The sequence below is a fragment of the Sceloporus occidentalis genome, unplaced genomic scaffold (genome assembly GCF_023333645.1).
Source record: "Sceloporus occidentalis isolate IW3139 unplaced genomic scaffold, rSceOcc1.0.p SCAF_8, whole genome shotgun sequence".
Taxonomy (NCBI): domain Eukaryota; kingdom Metazoa; phylum Chordata; class Lepidosauria; order Squamata; family Phrynosomatidae; genus Sceloporus; species Sceloporus occidentalis.
The window spans coordinates 3492233-3514616 of NW_028316988.1; the positions used below are offsets into that span (position 1 = coordinate 3492233).

Sequence of the window (22384 nt, forward strand, 5' to 3'; positions counted from 1 at the left end):
GTGTGTGTGTCTAAATACATATATATGTGTGCGTGTGTTTATATATGTGTGTTTGTCTATATACATCTACAGTATATGTGTGTGTGTCTATATACATATATGTATGTGTGTGCTTATATATATGTATGTTTGTCTCTATATATAGATATGTGCGTGTGTGTCTATATACATATATGTGTGTTTGTCTATATACATGTGTGTGTGTGTGTGTGTGTATAATACACACTCCTCCTTCCCCATTCCCAATTAAGATACTCCACACACACACACACACATATATATATTTGTATAAATGGAGAGCCAGCTGGTAGAGACTAGGGAGCCATTGTGGTTTAAAGTGTTGGACTGTGACTTTGGAGCCATGAAACTATTATTATTATTATTATTATTATTAAACTTTATACAGAGCTGTAAATTTTTGGCCAGGTCACACTCTCTCAGCCTCAAGAGGCCAAGATAAAAAGCCGTTTCTGAGGAAAACTGCTAAGAAAACCCATGGGAAAAGGGGCGTGGCTTGAAGGCAACAAAACATGAGGTAAAAAACGCGGGCCTCTTATGAAGCCCTGAAGTAAGTGGCAAAAATCGCTCTGACTAGTGAGCGGCGCGCCAACCATCCCCGTTTCGTCCAATGAAAGCCCGGCTCTCATTTTACCCTCCCTCGCCTTTCCCACCCAAACTCGGCGCTGATTGGGTCCTGCCTCGCTTCTATCGTCGACGCTGATTGGTTGGGGATAGAGGGGCGGTTAATACCGTTGAGAAGGAGGAGGGCGTGGCGTGTGTTCGCCCCGCCCCTTCATACACGCTCTCTTTTTGGCCACGCCCACCACGCACGGGGCCGAAGCCGGGCGGCGGCGGGAGCCAATCAGGAGGCGCGATACTGGCATGTGGCGCTGTGGCCTATAATCTAAGGGAGGCTGGTGGGTTTGCCTGAGGAAGAGGAGAGACACAGAGAGAGGGAGACTCCCCTTGTGTTTCCAGGCGCCTCTTCCTCCTCCTCCTCCTCCCCTCACGACCCAAAGGGGGCTTTGGGGGCTGACTGGACCGCCCTCTCCTTCCTTCCCTCCGCCTGGTATTCCTCCACTCCCCCTTTTCTCCCCTTCTCTCTTTCATTTGTTACCCCTTCCTCCTCTCCCTTGGATTTGGGACCCTCCCTCCATTCCACTATTGAGACACCCCCATATTTGGACCCCCTTTTCCCCCCCAAATTAAGACACGCCCCTAATCTGGGCCCCCATTTTAATTAAAGTACCCCCATATTTGGGCCCTTTGCCCCCCAAAATCAAGGCACACCCCATATTTGGGCCCTTTCCCTCATTAATTAGAATATACCCCTTATTTGGGCCCCATTTTATTAAAATGCACCCCCTATTTGAGCCTCCCCACAATTAAAACACACCTCTGATTAGGGCCCCCCTATTTTAATTAAATTATATCCCAAATTTGAGCCTCCCCCCAAAAAAAATTAAAATACACCCCATATTTGGCCCCTATTGCCATTTAAAACGCTCCCCATGTTTGACCCTCCCCATAATTAGAATACACCCCCCTTATTTGGGCCCCATTCCAATTTAAACACTCCTCCTATTTGGGCTCCTCCTCCAAAAATCCCCATTAAATCACCCCCTTCCCTCAATTTGGACCCCATTTTCTCCATCCCGTTTGAAACGCACCCCATATTTGGGCTCCTTCCCCCCATAATTAAAATATACCCCTTATTTGGGCCCCATTCCAGTTGAAATAGACCCCATATTTGGGCCTCGTCCCAATTAAAATAGACCCCATAGTTGGGTCCCATCCCAATTAAAACAGACCCCATATTTGACCTCCTTTCCTCCATCCAAATTAAGACCCCCCCCCCAAATTTGGGTCCCTTTCCCTCTGAGGCATCCTCTCTCCCTCCTTTGGCTGCTCTCCATTCATTAAAAGAGGAGCACCCGCCCCACAGCCCCACAATCCCCCTTTTCTTCCGTCCCTCGTGTGTCTCTTGGCTTCCATTGCCTCCTTCCTCCTTTCCTTCCTACCTTCAAATCCTCATAGTCAGATACAATACATACATACATATATACACCTTCCTTTCCTTCCCAACCAAGCCCCTTCCTTCTTTTGTAGGTCTCCTCGCTCGCTCGGGGTCTCCTCCAGCCCATTGCCAGACAAAGCCTACCGATGGTGTGATTCCTGGGGAGCAGGTAAGATGGGTGCTTTATTCATTTTGTATGCTGTGCTTAACTGTTTAAACTTTACGCAGCACTTCTGGGACGTCGGACAAGGAGGAGAAAGGTGGGACATAAAGGAATATAGTGATAATGATAACAATGTTCTTGTTCGTGATTCATTTCCTGCACTTCCTTCTATTCTCCCCGATGGAGGAGGAAGGGTTTTTGTGTACCTTTTGGCCGGGTGTGCAAAGGGCCTGTTTAAACACTGGGTGCAATGATGATGAAGATGATGAAGATGATGATGATTCTGGTGGTGTGTTGCACATGTGACTGAAACACAACATGGGGAGGGAAGGGAGGCTATTGTTTCTGCGCACTAGAAACCCAATGAAATACTCTCTTTACATTTTGTTCCTAGTTCACTCCATTGAACGACTGACCGGAAGGATTGGTTTGTTTGTTTGTTTGTTTGTTTATAAACCAGAATGAGAAAGACGTGCTTCGATGTCGGAGACCATGTGGGTGAAACTTTACACACACACACAAACACACAAAAATAGGTTAACCTTGCCGGTTTGTTACATGTTTTTGTTTTGCTGCAGATCTCTGCCCTTTTGGTGTTTATCACAACAAAGTGGAGTGGCATGTAAACCCGGGAAACGGAGGAAATGACAGCACTGTTGTGCGCACAATGTGTAAAAGACATAAGATTTGTATTTTTGGGGTGTGTGTGGGTTAGGAGTGAGTAAAGATTGCACCTCGGTGGACTTTGTTTCCCCCATTTCCTTTTCTATGGCACTTGTTTTTGTTAGAAGTGCAAATGTGTTTTGTGTGTTTGTTTATGAAAGAAGCCAGATAAGATTGCTTTTAGGAGAGGGTTTTAACCTGTGTCCTGTTTTGTGAATGAACTGGGAGTAGATCTGTGATTGCATCCAGAGGAAATAGTCTTTTTAAAATCAGAGGATATGTTTTTTAATAAAGAGAACTATGTATCAGTCGATGAAGTCAGTGTAAGTCTGATTTGTGTGTGTGTGTGTATGTGTGTAACTATCTTTGTCCAATTCTTCTTTTTATTTGTAGCTGGGAGGACAGAGAGGGCAGGAAAAGGGTAAGGTTTAAACCTTGACTTCTGGAACGGATACAGAAGTGTGTGAAAACAAAATGATTCATTCATCCATTGAAGCATGTAGTTGAGTCGGGTTTGTTTTTGAGCACGTTCTGCTGTTTCTTGTACTCTGCTTGACTGACTTTGCTTGGGCAGTTTATCCTTTACTACAGGGCCATAGCACTTTAAAGTAAGTAAATGTCCCACTCACCTGCCTTTTATCCATGGGTTTCTTTCCCAATCTGCTTTGTTGGTGTACAGTGAAACTCAACTCAAGAAGTTGGCTTTTGTCTCTGAAAGTGCATGTCACGACGTAGTAGTATAGGTACTGTTTAGTAACAACAAAACCTGAATACGATGGTGTGATGATCCCAGGGCCAGTCATTACAGATGGGTCCTACAATAAGTGAGTGTTCATTCACATACCTTACAGAATTGTACAATGGTGGTGTATGTGACTCTTGTTGGCAGCGTTTACTTTAAACCTAGCTATGGGCATAGCCAGATGCTATACATACCTCACAACACTCCTGGTGTGCTTTTGTGTGCATAGACTGCTTTTGTCAGATGTGGGGAGCCTGGTAATGGCTGAGGAAAATCCTATCTGTGTAGCTTCATTTAAAAAACAACACAAAACCCTGATTAAAATGAATCACATCTTTCTTTTTCTTCCCTATAACTTATTTGCCAGGGTTGGTTCCTTGCTTTTAGTGACTTGTTGTGAGTGGCAAAGGATGGCTTTGCTAATCTATTAGTTGTTAGGATTGAAGGAAACACAGGGAGAGAGCCATACAGTGCCTAGGATGGAGATCCTATTGTTCACTCACTCATAGTTGGGGCCATGCTTGCCAGCAGAGGAATGCAGCTCTTTCCCCCTCTGCCCACCCTTGCTTTTTAGCTTTATTGCTTCCATCTTCACAAGGTTAGAAAGAGGGGCATTCAAGGTGAATATGAATAGAAACCCAAATCCTATTTTTTCCCTTTCCCTTGCTTTTTCTTAGGCTGTTCATTGGTTATAGCTGAGCTGGACCTCCGTTTGTGGTTTCTCAGGCTGCAATCCTGTGGTCTCCTTGAAGTTTCTTGCTGCAGCACTCTAAGGTTTCTGTCCCATTGTTAACTGCTTTAGTTGGTGGGATTATATCCTGTGTTTTTACTCCTTTGTATAAATATACAGTTGGCCCTCCACATTTGCGGCTTTTCTGGATTTGGTTATTTGCGATTTTGATGACTATGTTCTCTCTAGGACTCTCTTGGTCCTCAAGCCCAGCTCTGCCAGAGGTTCATCATAGACTTGTGCTGGAGAGCCTAGACATCTCTAGACAAAACACTTCTCTGGGCATTTTGTGGGTCCTTCAGCATGGTTCTGCTATCAGCTTTTGGCAGATGTTGACCATAGAGTTGTACTGGAGGACGCGGACAGTCCTAGAGAGGTGTTCTCTTAGGTAGAAGGAATAGTGTTTTTTAATTTGGGGTTTTTCCATATTCATGGGGTGCTGTGCCTCTCAGCCCAGGGAATATGAAGGAACCAGAGACTAGGACCTGGAGCAATGGATGCAAGCTCCAGGAAAAGAGATTCCAGCTCAACATTAGGAGGAACTTCCTGACAGTAAGGGCTGTTTGACAGTGGAACACACTCCTTCCTCAGAGTGTAGTGGAGTCTCCTTCCTTGGAGGTCTTTAAACAGAGGCTGGATGGCCATTAGATGGGGATGCTTTGATTGGGAGTTCCTGCATGGCAGGAGGTTGGACTGGATGGCCCTTGCGGTCTCTTCCAACTCTACGATTCTATGATTCTATAATTCTATGAACCACTGTACATGTAAGTACACAAACTAAGCCCTAGGTAGTACTTGGATCAGCCCTAGTTAGTACTTAGATGGAAGACAGCCAATGTATCAGATGCTGTAAGCTATATTTCAGGGGAAGGAACTGACCAAACCACCTAAGTATTAATAGCCTGAGTAAACTCTATGAAATTCATGGGGTCACCATAAGTCAAGCAGTGGCTTGAAGGGATACAAACACACACACGCACGCACACACAAACAATTCATAATGACCTTCCCACCAGCTTTGAACCTCTTGAAACAGTTCCAGGGCCCTGACGGCTGATCGGGGACTTTAATATTAGTTTCAGATCTTTGGCTCTGAATCTCGACCCAGTGTGCAAGTTCAGAACAGGCAAAAGGAGCATTTTTTGTTCAGTCGCATGGTCGAATCTCTTGTTTTAAGGGCCCAAAGTTAACCTGGACAGCTTTAGAAAGGGATCAGACAAATTAATAGAGAAGTTCCATCAAAGCTATCCATGGCTTGGTGGCTATATAGGCATACTCCTGTTTGCAAAGCTTCTGACAAACAAGTTTGTTTTTGGAAAGTCTTTTTACACCTCCCAAGGCTCTTTAGAGGACATTATCCATTGTCTAGTTGGAAGGTCTTTAAAGCCACATCATCATTGGGGGAAATGATGGAGGGATGAAGAAGCACAGCTTTTGAACAAGTTGCTGAAGTGTGTCTGCGGTAAATAATGCAATAAAGTTTGAATTGGGAAAGAGTGGGATTCTACTCTGCCTGATCCTAGAGATCCTGTGGCTGCCAGCCTATAAAAGTCAAACTAAACAGCAACTGCCTCTAGCTCCCTTACTGACTATTCATGAATTGCAGGACAGAGAGAAAAGAAGAAAGCTGTGATAAGCCTCTGTCACTAGGCATCCCCAGTGTGTCAAAGAAATGTAGATCTGTTAAGTTTGGCCAGCAACATGGAAATAAGCCTAAGATCCCATGACTAGTTGGCTCACCGGAAATTGCCCTTTCATCTACCAAAGCCTTGCCTTCTGCAGTCCTGTTGTTTATAGAAAACCGAAGAATGAAAAAGGTTGACTTCTCTCAGTTAGCTTTTGTCTCCCAATGTCTTCCTTTAACCTCCAAACATTCTTGGCATTTCTTCGCATCTAAGTTTTCTCTGCTGAGGCCCTTGGCAATGTATGACAAATATTAACTACCGTAATCTCCTCCTAATGAAATTCCATCGATGCTTCTCTAGTAACCAGATTCTTTTTGGCTTCCAGTTCACAACACTTTATGTTTTCTGCTTCACTTCTCTCTCTCTGGCTTAGTTCTTGATCAGCACTTTATTCATTGGAATGCTACTGTAAGATGTGGTCTTGCCAAGAAATAGGTTAGTAATGTATGCAAATATATGTCTGTGTTTCACTGGAAACTGCTTTTTTTATGGTTGGTATTTTGGTAATGAGCACCATCAAGAGTTTGTATTTTGATTTTAAATTACCCCGTCGTGTCTGTTGACTCCATTAGTTAACTTCAGAGGCTCAGCCTGGATTTCTCAAACGCAATATCTAAATGTGTGACACTCCGAGAGTCAGGAGGATATAAGAACATGAACTGCTTTGCTGGATTGGATCAAAGACCATCTGCTCCACCACTTTCTTGCCCCAATGGTCAGCCAGATGTTTCTGGAGGGAGCTTTCCTCTGTTTGTTTCTATCATCTCTTTCTCTGAGAGAATATTCTTTTTAAATGTACAGGAGGAATTTAACTATCGTGACTTATGGCCATTGATTGATCTCTCCTTTAGGGGTAGAAAGAAATATAAAATGTAATTGACTGCATACAACTGAAGAAGATGAGGATGTCACACACTAAGTGGCGTCACTGGAACAATAATACAACAATTTCCCCTCTTCTCTTCTGCACACTTTTGGCTCAAGCCATATATACTTCTGTAAAACGGAGCAGTAACACATCTGCTCCCAAAATGAAAATGGTTGGAAGATGAGTCTTAGATGTCTTGGAGTTCTCAGATGAAATTCTGAAGTCCTTGAAATATATGTACTAAGGATGCTGATGTTCCTTTTATCGATCTATTAATGTATGAGAACCTCTGAACAGCCCATGTTTCCATTTCTCAGACTGGACGGAGATTTACTAACTTGTCTGACTATTGTCATATTAAACAATAGTCAGTGAAGGAAGAGACTGTGTCTGTTACTTTGAGCACATTTTTGGAGGAAAGGCAGTATAACATGTAATAACATAGAAATATATTGGAAATAGAATTAAAGTCATGGCCAGCTGCATCATCATCATAGTCGTCATCATTATTGCTATCATTATTGTTATTGTCACATTTATATAGCATCACTAGTGTATATTGCTTGTACTATGTGCTCTCTCTAAGGGATGCTGTGGCTTGGCAGTTAAGATGCCAGTTCTGACGATCAGCGGTTTGGCAGTTCGAGGCCCGAGTGCCGCATGATGGAGTGAGCCCCTGTCACTAGTCCCAGCTTCTGCCAACCAGTCCGAAAGCATGTAAATGCAAGTAGAGAACTAGGTACCACTTTGGTGGGAAGGTAACAGCGTTCAGTGCAGTCATGCTTGCCACATGACCACTGGATTTGCCTTTGGACAATGCTGGCTCTTTGGCTTAGAAACGGAGATGAGCACCAGCCCCGACAGTTGGTTGCGACTAGACATTCATGTCACATTCATGTCAAGGGCCTATCTGTACCTCTATGTGCTCTCTCTAGGATACTGGAAAACAAGCATCATTAGATGTTCAGAGATGATAAGTGAATTTACCAATGCACTTTGGAACAAGGACAGTCCTCCCTAGTCTTTCCTCATTCTTCTTGCTTTCTCTGTGCAGCTTGAATGCAGTGAGGGCTTTGTTTTCCAATTGTTATTATTTTTTGTAAGGGTAATCTCCTATGTCTTTAAAGGAGGAATTTTCTTTCAAGGTTTTTGTGCCTGGGATCTCAACAACATATCGTACCATAGTTTTGAAGGTAGCCTGACGGTGAGAGAACGCTGATCTGAAATTGTAGAGTCTGGTTCCCTCCTCACTGAAGCTGAGACATGAATGGTGGGCTCCTTAAAGCCTTCTCACTCAATTCAAACAGCAATGAGACCTTTGGTAGAGTATTCCTCTTTTTTATTCGCTGTTGCACTTCATTCCCTTGTGCTTGTCTCCTTGCTCCTATGGGAGTGAGCAGTTGAGCTATATATAAGAAGCAGACTATGGCTATTCAGAGTTCATGAGTGGGGCTTAAAGAGCCCTTTGTGCTTTGGCTTTCCTGGGAGAGAAAGGCTGGAATACATAACAGCCAGGGGTTGGATGGGAGATGTAGTCTCCATGCATTGATTGTGTAAAACAGCCCTTCTCTTTTTAGAAAGAAGCAGAGTGAGGCCTGCTCTTGTGTGGTCTGGCGTTCTGACGTTCTTCTCCATAGTCCCAGTTCTGTTCTTCATTAGCCCTGCTGTTCGCAGTTCTGATGTTGTGCTTAAAATATAATATTTTTCTGGAACACATACAGGTTTTAATTTTACAGATTTTAAAAAAAGACTACAGGGGACCAATGAAGCCTTGCCCTGCTGCGGCACACCTTCACTTTTAAATGGTTCAGTTTACGTAGCCGTGCTTGCTCTCTCTTGTTTTGCCACGGCTCCTTTCCACCTAGAGTTTATGTGCCAAGGCTGAGCATCTTGCATGGGAGGTGGGAAACAATTCTTCTGAAAGCAGATGTGCATTTCATTTTGAGGACAGCAGGTTTGTATAAAGTCGCCCAACTATAAGGGTCCTATTTATTTTATAACCATGTGCAGGGAATCAGATATGCATGCTTGACCCAACTTACCCATATTGATGGGGAAGGCCTGCGGAGGAAGTCTAACCATGTTCAAGGGAATATAGTTAAAGTGTGTTCTTGATCGTGTGGAAATTTCAGGTAGATGTTAAAGCTTTTTGGAAATCTTTCCTGTCAACATGCAGAGATTGGGGAATGGAACAGGATGAGGCAGGAATAAACATTTCTGTTTCCCTCCATTCCCTGATGGAATATGTTTGTATGTATAGACTTGGTAACAGAGGGAAAATTACCGTATGAAGTCTAGTACAGTCGGCCCTTCTTATACACGGATTTTTTACACACGGATTCAAGCATACACGGTTTGAAAATGTTCCAAAAAAGTATAAATTTACCTTGATGTTCCATTTTTTATTAGGGACACCATTTTGCTATGTCATTATACTTAATGGGACTTGAGCATACACGGATTTTGTTATACACGGGGGATCTTGGAACCAAACCCCAGCGTATAACAAGGATCCACTGTATGGCTTCCTCTGACTTGCTCTCCAAGGTCTCATCTGCTACTTGAGATTGCAAAGATTGGACCTAGGTCCAAAGTGTGCACTGTGCCAATGAGGTATGACTTCTTCTTAGCATTTCTAATAGCCCTGGTCCATCAAGGCACATATTCTCAACTCTGTCTGCAGCTCTTCAGGGTTTTGGACAGAGAACCAGCATGGTGTAGTGCAGGGGTCGGCAACCTACGGCCTGCGGGCCGGATCCGGCCCGGCGAGGCCTTGGGACCGGCCCCAGCCTGGTCCTGTCGCCGATTGCCGCCCCCGCCGCAGCTTCCGTGCCGCTCCGCGCACCATTTTGAGTTCGGCCCCCTAGTTGTCTGAGGGACAGCAAGCCGGCCCCCGGCTCAAAAAGGTTGCCTACCCCTGGTGTAGTGGTTCAAGTGTCAAGACTCTGGAGATAAGGGTTCAAATCCCAGCTTGGCCATGGTAAGCCCACTGAGTGACCCTGGGCAAGTCACATTCTCTCATCCTCAGAAGTGGCAATAGCAAATCACCTCTGAAGAAACTTGCCAAGCAAACTCCAAGATAGGCTTATCTTAAGGTCTCCATAAGCCTGAAATGACTTGAAGGTACACAACAACAACTTTCCAGTCACCTGTTGCTTGAGAGCCTTTTACCTGGTGATACCGAGGATTGAAACTGGGACCATGTGCATGTTGTAAAGCATGTGAATTGTTACTAATCTCAAATCCCTATCCATGTGGCTTCAGATCTTGGTTGCTTGCAGTTGCATTCAAGCTTTTTTTGGCCTAGAGAGTTTGAAAACGTACTTAAATTTAATCTCGATGGCATACTCTTCCTTTGTGTTCCTGCAGAGGTCACCTAACTAACTGACTTGTTTTTTAAGCCTTAGGAAATCGAATTGATTTGGAATTACGAGATTAAACCACATTATTTATGGGCCTTTTTGGGGAATGGATTGATGGAAACCACCTGGCTTCTCTGCCTTGAAATTTATAGAACACAGTAATGATTCTTATCTTTCTAATGAGGACAGGGGCTGAATCTTCAGCTTTATATTTTTTAGCTTGCATAGTGTGTATGTGTTTGGTGTGTCTATGGCCTGTTACAGACAGCCAAAATAAAGCTGCTTTGAGTCACCGTGGAGGTATGGTGTTTCAATGATGCATGCGTCCTAAGAGTCCAGAAGTCGCACCAAAGCCACACTCCATCCCTAAGGACTGGAGCGTGGCTTTGGTGTGGCTTCTGGACTCTTAGGACGCATGCATCATTGAAACACCATAGCTCCACTGTGACTCGAAGCAGCTTTATTTTGGCTGTGTGTCTATACATACATACATATATATATATTATGTAGTGTGTGTGTGTATTTTGGTAGGCTCTAATATTGACGGTCTCATCCGATTAGCAATTTCTGCCTGGAAAGCGGCCAGCTGTGATCTGTGTTTGCTATATTTGAATCCACTAATTTTGACGATGAATCTTTTATTCCTTCCTTGGGGCCAAACAAATTGGGGAAGGGGAGGATTTGATTCTTCTGGGAGGCACAGAAGGCTCTAATATTGAATGAGAATCCCACAACACGCGATTGACAATGTGTTGGGTTTTTCCCTTTGACAGATGGGGAGGTTTTAGGAGAGACATGTGGAATTTTTGCTTTCTTGTGTGGTTAAAAGCGTTGGGGGCTTGAGGGAGGGGAGCATCCTTTGTTTCTAAAGCAAACCACATTAGAAACTAGTTCAGCTAGAATCCGAAGCACTTTTAATAGCATTCTTTGCGTCGGTGAGGGTGAGCAAGCGGACAGAAAGGGGAGGCTGGAATGTCAAGATGTGGACCCAATACAATGCTAATATTTGCTATCTGTGGGGAGAGCTTCATGTTTGTCATGGTTTAAGCTTAGCAGCTGGATTCTACCCAGTTTCTAGGGAAGTTGGCGCCTCTCTTGCCTTCATCTGCTTTACTTGACAGAAAGAAAATGGCTAGTCTGTGTTTGCTTGTTACTAGAGTTAAAACACTTTTCAAACCTATTTCTTTTCCAGCCAGTTTAAAAGTAGCTTTCAAGTCTTCTCTGAAGTCTGCTTCCTTACGCTTAACCCGAAGAACAGGAGCTTTACCTTTGCATAAGACCAAATTCCACTTTTTCTCTTTCCCTGTTCAGGTACCTTAAATTCCACCTATTTCCAGGCTGAAATGCTTTGCATTGCTCATCCATGGCTATTGCCTGTGACTCTGGATGATCTCTCTTATCATGGAGGTGACCCAAGACTTCTTGATAGCATTGCTGGATTGAATTTGGAATACTCTTAGCTGTTTTGGTAACCTTGGACTTCCTAGCTCTGACCCCTTCCTTAGATGCCAGATGGTAACTCAAACTCTTGTTTTTAGTGGCTATCAATCTGTCCCTTCACCGTTGACTCACTTTTCCCTTGTAGATCACCACTACCACTATTGAGGGATGGCCAGTGTGGTGTAGTGGGTTTTTTTTAGTGTAAGACTACAACTCTGGAGACCAAAGTTCGAATCCCCACTTAGCCATGGAACCCTGCTGGCGCCTTTGGACAAGTCATTCTCTCAGCCTCAAAGGAAGACAGCAGCAAAACCCCTCTGAACAAATCTTGCCAAGCAAACCCAATGATACGTTCGCTTTCGGGTCACCGTAAGTTGTAAGCAACCTGAAGGCACAGATCAACAAAAATACACATTTGAGACATCTGCAGTACACAACTAAGTTGTGTTACTTGAAGTGAAAATATTTACATGGATGTAGAATGGCTGTTTGTTTAGAACATGTATTGTTTTAGTGAAACACATTTCTTAGCTGTGGTTAAGGAACAAAAAATCTGTAGGGTGGAATTCCCATAATCTGAGGCATTGTCACTAGAATATAGGGTTCTTTTGCCTGCCTATGGCCCTATACAGACAGCCAAAATAAAGCTGCTTCGAGTCACTTTGGAGGTATGGTGTTTCAATGATGCATGCGTCCTAAGAGTCCGGAAACTGCACCAAAGCTGCACTGCAGCCCTTAGGACTGGAGTGTGGCTTTGGTGCGGCTTCTGAACTCTTAGGACGCATGTATCATTGAAACACCATACTTCCAAAGTGACTCGAAGCAGCTTTATTTTGGCTGTCTGTATCAGGCCTTTATTAGTCTTTCTTCCCTTCCGTCCCTTTTCACTTGCTGTGGTTTGTTGTGGTGTGAATTTTTATCACTGTTATGAGTGATTTTAAAGTAAACCGTGATATTAGAAGGTAGCTTGCTGCCAAAGCCTGCCCACTCATCCCTCAGGATTATTCAGTTGCTTCTGAATAGTTTAAATCTCTGGAGATTTACTGAACAGGAGTGGATTTCTTGGCCAATTTGGGAGTTGTGTGTCTGCATTTTCTCTTTCATGCGCGCTGAGGCTGCGCTACAAAGAGACCTTTCAAGAAGAGCTCTGTGATGAAACCCGTGTGGTGTTTGCATGTGTTTTGTTTTCCTGCACATTAAAATAAAGTAACCTCCCTGTTCTTGTTGACAACCTGGAATCTGAAAGTTGCTCTTCTTGAGTGCAGAGCAGGTAGGTTTTCAATTGCAGTAGAACAGCATCAGCTATGTCACGGATGACAAAAGGCTTTCCTTCCCACAAGAAAGAGCCTGAGATTTCAAAAGGACAGTAGCCAGAAGGATAAAGACAGTAAAGTACTCTCTGTCACACTATATATGCAACTGATGTGGCGGCTGCAGTGATTTGATTTCCCCATGAATTTAGGCCTGTTTGATTCATCTCTTGTCAAGATGGCCTTCAAATGGCGCCTCTGCTTTTTCCTGAGCGAGGAGCCCCTTTAAACCCTTGGAAAACAGACCGGTGCCTCCTTTTGATGCGATTCCAGCCTTCGATCCAATCTTTTGAAACCTTTAGAGGCTTCAAAGGGGAGGCAGCTAGTGCCAGAGGGCACACAGATCTCTGACATCTCAGGAAGATGTTGGGTCACTGGAACACCGTGAGGAAGGGAGGCTTGGCTACTCTTCGGAGTAGCCTTGCCATAAAACCTGCCACACAAAAAAGAGCCTCACAGCCATCGCTGAGGTTGGAGGTTGATTTCCCCCCCCCGTCTTATTCACATTCCTAAAGCACATTGCCAGCTTTCTTTGCTGAGGATCTGCTTTGTTTGGAATGTGTGACTAGCCTCTGTTTTCTAGGTGGCCCAATGGTTACAAAGGTAGGTGAGTCAGTTTTCTGTCCTCTGGGACCGAATGTGACTGTGGGTCACATTAGTCCCGTGATGCATTAAGTAAATAAGAAATGGCCAAGCTGTTTTATTTTTATGGCAGCAGAGGGTGCTGGGGTGCTGCGTTTCTGCCACTTCAAGCCTTACAGACCGGAAACTCCAGAGGAATACAGTTGATTAAAACTCATATTGCCTGATTGCATTACAGTCTTAAAGCAAGGCTAGGTTGTTTTAACTGCTGTGGCTGCCTGCTGTTGCATTCTGGGACTTGTAGTTTAGGAAGGGGCATTTAGAATATTCAGCCGGAGAGCTCTTAAGCCTCACTGAACTACAAACCCCAAAATGCAACAGGAGGCAGCCAGAGCAGTTAAAGTGACCTAGCTTTATTTAAGAACGTAATGCAATAAGGTCCATAGCTAGATCAATTTGTGGAAGAGGTGGAAAACCACTTATGGTGCGTGGTACGAAGGTTCAACTAGGCAGATGTATTGACTGCAACCTGATCAGTTAAAGGTATGGTCAGCTTTGTTACTGAGAAGTATAAGGTCATCACTTGTAAATACTAATCACAATATTAGTATGCAGAGAGATCTTGAAGCACCTTTGAGACTAACTAAAGAAAGAAGTTGGCAGCATGAGCCTTCATAGACTTCAGTCTCCTTCCTCAGATGCATTTGGACTAACCAAGATATTTATTGCTATGCAAAAAGGAAGGATTAACGTTGACTAGTGTTAAAAGGGAATGTACCTTCTCAACCCTACTTGGATACAGAGAGAAAAAGGTCGGTAAGACCTTTTCCCCAAGAGTCAGTTATAATGTATTAGTGATGTGTTGGGAGTGATAGATATCACACACTGGATGGGAAATGAGACCCAAGTAAATGCGTTCTAATGCACCTTGGTTTGGCTGTCGTACAAGAAAGAACTTAGAGCCTAGCGATTTGTCAGAGGTTTCCTGTGTCCAGGGAGTCCTTTCCATGCCAAGCCATCTGTTTCGGACTAGCACTCCAACTTTGAAATTCACATGCAATACTGCACTATTCCAGGACATGTATCCAGGTCACACTGAACACTGGGCAGACTTTGTGACAGTACCTTACGAACCACAGTATTGCAAAATGACTGAACACCATAAGAGAATATTCGAGCAACAGACATCCTTTCCATTGTTGAAACCTGCTCTTCATTGCTGCTTTTCTTACTGTGATGCTTTTTGATAAGCTTTTGAGGAACCCTGGGGTACTATGATGACTCTAACTTGCTTCTTGTCCTCATATGGGATGATATCAGAAGCATGGGGCTTTGAATTAGATTGGTGTACAAGAGCCTGCGTTTCCTATTTCTGCTTCCATCTTCTTTTGTATCAGAAGATGGTGACTTGCTATCTAAAGGCCTCTAACTGTCAACACTGTCCATCCAGGCTGTACAAACAAAGTATTGTTACGCTGCCAATTCAAACCTCTGTGAAGACTATGAATAGATGTCTGTGCTGTACACACTGTAGATATTATTATTGATTGACTTTTCTGCCTCTTTGTTTGTGCAAGTGGTACTGACACTACTTCGCTTGCCTCCTTGCTTTTAAAACGTGTAATTTGAGAAAGCTTAGGTACACTGATTTAGTAGCATGCGTAATAATACTGCGCACTGCATAAAATCTGGTGATCACGGTAATGTTTCAACAGCTTCTTTCACAGCGAAGATCCTCATCAGTTTTAAGGAGCTGTTTTCGAGCCTGTTCTTATTCCAAGAACCGGTGCTGGAGTATTCACATAGTTTTACTTTGCACATATTAGTGCGTCTGGATGGCAATAGCAAATGTCCTCTGAAGAAACGTGCCAAGAAAAGCCTGTGGTCAGTTCTCCTTAGGGTCGCCATGAGTCAAAAATGACTTGGAGGCACACAACAGCAACAACAAGAACTGATTATATGTACAATTCTACTTTACAATCTTTATAATATGCCTTTCAGATCCATTGTTGCACCCTGAGTTTGAGGAGAGAACAGCTTTTTCTTCTTTGAATGAAATGTTGCCGCTGTTCGGTTTTTTTGAGGTCAGTTTTGGCTTGAACCAAATGCCTTTTCACTACAAACGGTACACTAATTTTATGTGATAAAGCACAGCTCTTTGTTTGTTCAAATAATATAGCAATGCCTCTTCATTTCCCCCCCACTTAGATGCACAAGAAGTAGATCTTTAGATCTGATTTCATACAGTGTCCTGGCGCATGTTCTTTGGGGTTGGACTTGTTTAAAGAACAGTCACATTCACTCACCTCCTGAGTATTTCTTGCTGCTGAAAAAGGATTCTAGACATCTGTTCAAAGCGTTGGTAGCAGGGATTGGCAGTTTTTAGTTCTCCAGTGTAAGTAGTGGATTTTGGGGTGCAGCTCCATAGAGATTGCAAGGAAACAAGGTTAAAAATCTTGAAGAACGGTGTCTTCATTCCTTTAAACCAAGGCAATTATAATACGTAGAGCCTAATCTTTCAGTACGAAAGGATCTGTCAGGCACTTTCCTCGGCTCCTTTTTGTGCCTTCTAATTTGCCTGATTAAAAGAGCCATTATTAATGGGGACTCTTGCTTTGTTTTGGCATGAAGAAATTGGTAAGCACGCAGTGACATACATTATTGTAGCTTTAATTAAAGTTTGCACTGGGTTTTATCCGGTGTTGAATTTTACCAGTAACCTTCTATGAGAGAGAGAGAGAGAGAAGAAAACTCAACCATAAAATGAATGTTTTAAATAGGGGAAACAGAAGTGTTCACTGTATTATGCATGTATGTCTATTTCATTCTCAGACATTGGCCACAAACTGAAAACTGCAGGTGGATTGATATGATAGACCTAAGATTGTATAAGCATTACATGTTGACATAAATGTTAGCACTGACAACAACAAAGGGGTCTGCAATCTTTGTCCAGATGGGTACAACTCAAATGAGAGAGAACTGCTGTGGGCACCATACAAAATGGCTTTCCTGTGGGGCCAGTTTATTAAATATAACATATTGCTATCTCTATATATCTGCTGTAGCTGATGTGGAAACTCACACCGTACCCATTCTAGGAGATGTAAAATGGCAAGACTTAAAGGAAAAGCAGCCAGCCCAGGAGCGGCAAGGCTGAATTCTATAATACAGGTCAAAAACACCAAACAAACCACTTTCTTTTCAGATTCTTAAAGTCAGGTAACTCAAACATGGGTCTACATAGACCTATCTCTGAAGCCGGAAAGAGTCCCTGCTGTAATAATCTTAGCTCCTGAAATGCTGTGAAGGGGCAGGGGGAGGCTATGGGGTTGGAAGGCTAGAACCTGGAGGCTTATCTCTTCAAGAATGAGATAGGAGTAAGATGAAATAGAATGAAGATAGTCATAGAGAGAGTGACGAATAGTTAGGAAGAGAGGAGCTGATAAGATCTGAATTGGGTTTGGGGCTCTGGGGATGTAGAAAGAGTTCAGGGAGTTCATGTTTAACTTAATAGTTATATAGTCAATATTGACAACAATGCCGGGGAAGGTAGAGGGTAGTAGAAGTATACCAGATGGATGGACTCATGATTGTGAGCCTGCAGGACCTGAGAGGAGTGGTTGAAGATAAGGGGTATTGGAGGTATCTTATCTGCAGGGTTCCCATGAGTTGATGCCGGCTGGAGGACAGTTAACAACAAATCTTAACTGGTTTTATTTACTATAACTTGTTCAAACTATTTTCATTTATGAATAGGAAGGGAGAATTGGCCACATAGCTACTGATCCAATATAGGAAGCCAGACACCTTGAGGCCTGGGTACCAGATCTAGGGAGGGATCCCAAGGATAAAAGGGCAAAGTAAGTGACAGGAGCCCTTGGGGTGGAACTGAAAGACCCATCTGGATAAAGTTTCTATCGCACTCCCTTTGCCTTCTTCTTACTTATCTAGACCCAGGCAATGGGTGCCTCTTTCTTTCCTTTTCCTGTGTGCCTGAGTGTGTTGTAGAGCAACGGTCTGGCTTGTATTTACCCACTGTCGTAAAATCCTAAAATAACATGCCTGAGTCACAATGTAGTAGCCACAGTCTTTGCACTGAACTGCTCTTTGGACTCTGCTTCACATATTGCTGCTGTTTAGTTAGGAAATGAATAGAACGTGAATGTGTGTCTTTTCCAGCCAAAAGAATATCCTTCAAATAACAGAAAGCAGCGGAAATGTTTTCTAGGCAATGAAATTATCCTTGCAGTGGCAGGAACAGGGAACATTTATGAGTTGAAGCAAAGAGCTTTGGCCAGATTTGGTTGTGCAGATTTGGCCTTACGACGGTCAATTACTTCACACGAAGCATTGGAGGAATGGCATGCTCAGTGTACTAAAATCCAGCATTAGCCTGATTGCGCTCAATGTGATCTGTTTAGTATTAACTGAGAAATATGTCGCAGAAGCAGTAATGAAAACGATGGATGCCTTTTCTGCTGTTATCAAAATGCATTTAACAAGATTTGCTGTGCCTGAGTGCCTTTCACTGAAATGCTTTATGGTTCATGCTAAAGCGATATAAGTAAGCGACATCCATCTTTTGCTGATATAAACTGCTTCTATATGCTCTCTAACAATAATGTTACACTTTTGAGTAAACATCCTTTTTTTAATCATAAAAGCCAGGCAGGTTGTATAGCTTCACACAAAGAAAAAGAGAACCATTTGCAGATGCGGTGTTCTGGCGCACCACAGATAATCTTGATGTTACACTGGAAGGAAAGACTTTTCTGTTGTGCCAGAAGATATAATCAAAACGTCCTTGCTTGGATTTGTTTGTAATGGAAGTAGTAATACATCTGTTATAATACCTGACTGTTTTCTTCTCATATCAAACCGCAGCTTTTGTATATACATGTGTGTGTGTGATGGGAACTGTATTTCAACTGGTGAAGGGTGGTGGGAGATATAGTCCAATATATCTGGGGTGAGGTGGTGAATGGGGATGATTTGTACCTTAGCTCAAGTCCAGTTATCAAGTTGTAATGGCGGTATCTGTATGTCAAGACTGTCCATAGCACTAGTCCTTGTACATTGCACACAGCGTGAGTCATATCCTGAAACTAAAGCAATGCTTTCCCTGTGGGATACTCACACTTCGGTGTTGCTCATACTAAATTGGGTGTGCTTCTTAAAAGTGGTGTTTCCTTCCTGTGACTTAATATGGCAGTGGCATTGCCAATTCTGGAGGACACTTTCCATCGGTTTGGTGATCTTATGGAGGAAACTCAAATACGTTTTGCAGAATTTCAGATGGACAGGATCTAGGAGTCCTAATAGACCACAAGTTAAACGTAAATCAACAGTGCAGTGCGGCAGCTAAAAAAACCAATGTGATTTTAGGCTGCATCAATAGAAGTATAGTGTCTGGATCAAGGGAAGTAATAGTCCCACTCTATTCTGCTTTGGTCAGGCCTCAACTGTAATCCTGTGTCCAGTTCTGGGCACCACAATTCAAAAAGGATGTGGAGAAACTGGAGCCGTGTGTCCAAAGGAGGGCGACCAAAACGCGAAGGGTCTGGAAACCGTGCCTTATGAGGGAGAGACTTAGGAAGCTGGACATGTTCAGCCTGAAGAAGAGAAGGCTAAACGGTGATATGATAGCCATGTTTAATTATTTGAAAGGATATCATACTGAAGATGGAGCAAGTTTGTTTTCTGCAGCTCCAGAGAATAGACCAGGAGCAACGGATTCAAGCTACAGGAGAAGAAAGTCCACCTCAACATTAAGAAGAACTTCCTGACAGTAAGAGCTATTGAACAGTGGAACAGACTTCCTCAGAGTGTGGTGGAGTCTCCTCCTTTGTAGGTTTTTAAGCTGAGGCTGGATGGCCATCTGTCAGAGATGCTTTGATTGAGAGTTCCTGCATGGCAGAATGGAGTTGGACTGGATTTCACTTGAGGTCTCTTCCACCTCTTCCACCATTAAAATAACCTAATTTGAACCACCTTGATGCTGCGATAAGATTAACATGGCCTTGTAAGTGCTGATGAGAGGTTCACTTGTCAAAAGAAAGAAGCATTTTTAATGGATAACCCTTCCTGCTTGATTGTAAAGATGTGAAATGAATGCATAGGAGAAAGATAGTTCACACTGCAAATGGTTTCTTACTTGCCTTTACTGATTCTGGGCCATCCTTCAAGAATAAGGACAGTTCTGGAGTAGAAATTGAATGTTACGGCAGATGAAGGCAGGACTGCTTTGAATATGCGGAGGAATAAAGCTTCTCTGCTTGCAGAGATATAATAGAGCAGTGTTTGGCTGTCAATTATGAAACGAATAGCACAGAATGATTGATCTTTTAGGGGAGAGCTCTGCTCTGGGCCACAGAAGTGTTGAAACATGATGTGACAACCAGAAGAGAGCATTGGGAACTCTTACCACACATTATGGAAATGACAGCTTTATAGTGCAGGACCCAACTGGTTAGCTTTCAACTTGGAGTTGTGTTTTGATCAGGAAGGTGCAAGAACTGGTGAATTTACTCAAGAGGGAATCTACTCAAGCTTGAAATTTTTCTTAAATTGAATTTTTCTTTAACCAACTAAATATGCCACCCAACAACTTAGACATCTGAGAATAATTTTTTAACTAATGATTAAGTGTGCTCTAAGGAGGCAGCTCAATGTGAGTTTGGTTGTACTCTATATGCTCCTCAGGAACATATATATATATATATATATATATATGCACACACACACACACTTTGGAAAGCAGCTCTGTTGATTCAGCTCTTCTGGCCTCAGGCAGATATAAATATGCCTTCAAAGCTGGGCTGGGATAACCATGTTTGCTCCTCCTTTTCCATAATTCTTTTCCGCAGTAATGTTTGTTCCTCCTAGAAGTGTTCCGCCTTGAATGATAAATCCAGCAGTCCTTTGCCACCCTACGTTTGTATTTAATTAAGATGCCTCTTAAATCTTGTCCTAGCCTCTCTTCATCAGAAGAAAAACTGAACTTGTTGTGACGAGAGGGAAGATCTGTGAGCCTGGAATATCAATGGACTTATTCAGCGGAGGATGTATGTGTGTGTACACTAATTACGGAGTGCATTATTGAGCCATAGCATAATTAACAAGCTATGCCCAAGTGTCTCAATATAAGCTCTTATAACGGTTCTGCCAAAAGGGCCTATAATTGTGCAGTTCTTAACACTGCACATATATTTCTTTTCTTTTCCCCTCTAGTAGCAACTCCAGGAAAGCTGGACAAGTAAAGTGCTAGAAAATTAGATGGCTTCACCTCTGCTTTGTATCCACTGCATAACAAAGCACTTATTTTCATGGAGGGTAAGGCTATCTATGGCTACCAGTCATGATCACCATCTATATATTCTGTCCTGTAGCGGAGGGAGCTGCTAGGGCATGCATACCTGAGTTGCCTTCTTTCCTTTCTTTTGGGCGGTGGAGGTGGAAGGTTCTTCCATTGGGCATCTGGTTGGCCACTTAGTGGAGAGAATGACTATATAGTTGTCCCTCCGTATTCGCTAGGGTTAGAGGAACAAGGCCCCCGTTATTATGGAAAAACCGCAAATAACAAAAACACTTTTTACCTGAGAGGACACCTCTCTAGGACTCTCTAGGTCCTCCAGTGCAACTCTGTGGTCAATGTCTAACATACACTGACCATAGAATGGCACTGGAGTAGCTATAAATGGTCTTTCAGTGCAACTTTTAGTTAAAGTTGACTACAGAGTTGCACTAGACAGTCTTAGAGAGAACATATTAATGAAATCCGTGAATAATCAAAGCCGCAAATATCAAAGCCACAAATATGGAGGGATGACTGTATAGTTTTTATGTACCACCATGGTTGCTCTTACATTGCCATTCCTGAGACTACTTTTATAGTGAAGCACAATGAACAGGCAAGGTCTTTCATGATGCAGAGCTGACATCTACTTAGGAGAGTATATAAGCATAGAGTAAAGGAGGGAAAATCACTTCTGATCTTCATAGGTTTTTTAAGTGGAAGACTTGAAAAAGTTTTCAAGTTTCTAAGTGCTGGCTCTTGAAAATTGTGCAACATGAAAACAAACACTGGGATTTCTGGGAGACAAGCGCATTACAGGAATCCAAGCACCGGCTTGGGATTCCTCCAGCTCTGACAGTGCACACGATTTGGAAGGATGTGCGCTGTGTTCTAACGCTATTTCAGAAATTCCTTACTTAGCACTTACACTAAAATGACAAAAAGCTGTAATAGATGCCAATACAGCAGCAGCATGGGCTGTTTTTGAACATGTTGTAAACTCACTTGTATCCGTACATGCATGGAACTGTTGTTCAAAGCATGTACAATCACGTTTCTCTTCGGTCAAAATATGTCTGAATAGTTTATTGTAGCTAATAACACAGTTGAACAGCCATGCCTATCTGACTGTGTGCCTGTCTCTATCTGTACATCCCATATATTGGGTGAAATATTGACCAGAACAGAGAGTGCAGTCAAGAAATCAAAAGAAGACTAAGAATGGGAAAGGCAGCTATGAAAGGACAAAACAAAATCCTAAAGTGCAAGATATATACCTCTGAACACTAAAGTGAGGATAGTCCAAGTCATTGTATTCGCCATCACAATGTATGGATGTGAGAGCAGGACAACAAAGAAAGCTGATATAAAGAAAATCAACTCATTTGAGATGCAGTGTTGCAGAAAGTGTTAAGGATGCTGTGGACAGCCAAGAAGGCAAACAAATGGGTTCTAGAGCAGATCAAGCCTGAACTCTCTCTGGAAGCCAGGATTACCAAACTGAGGCTGTTGTACTTTGGCCACA

General features: G+C 43.0%; 1 protein-coding gene across 15 annotated transcripts in view; it reads left to right on the forward strand.

Annotated features, from left to right (window-relative positions):
- The first annotated feature begins 923 nt into the window (after positions 1–923).
- LOC149307683 (arginine-glutamic acid dipeptide repeats protein-like) overlaps positions 924–22384 on the forward strand; it is a 336358-nt gene continuing 314897 nt past the window's right edge. For 14 of the 15 annotated variants that reach the window (XM_089534239.1, XM_089534251.1, XM_089534247.1 and 11 more), the window contains exons 1-2: positions 924–1069; positions 2110–2186. The gene's annotated coding sequence lies outside the window, so the exon portion shown is untranslated. Of the gene's footprint in view, positions 2187–22384 lie in introns of all 15 variants that reach the window. The other variant, XM_089534241.1, reaches the window with a different exon arrangement.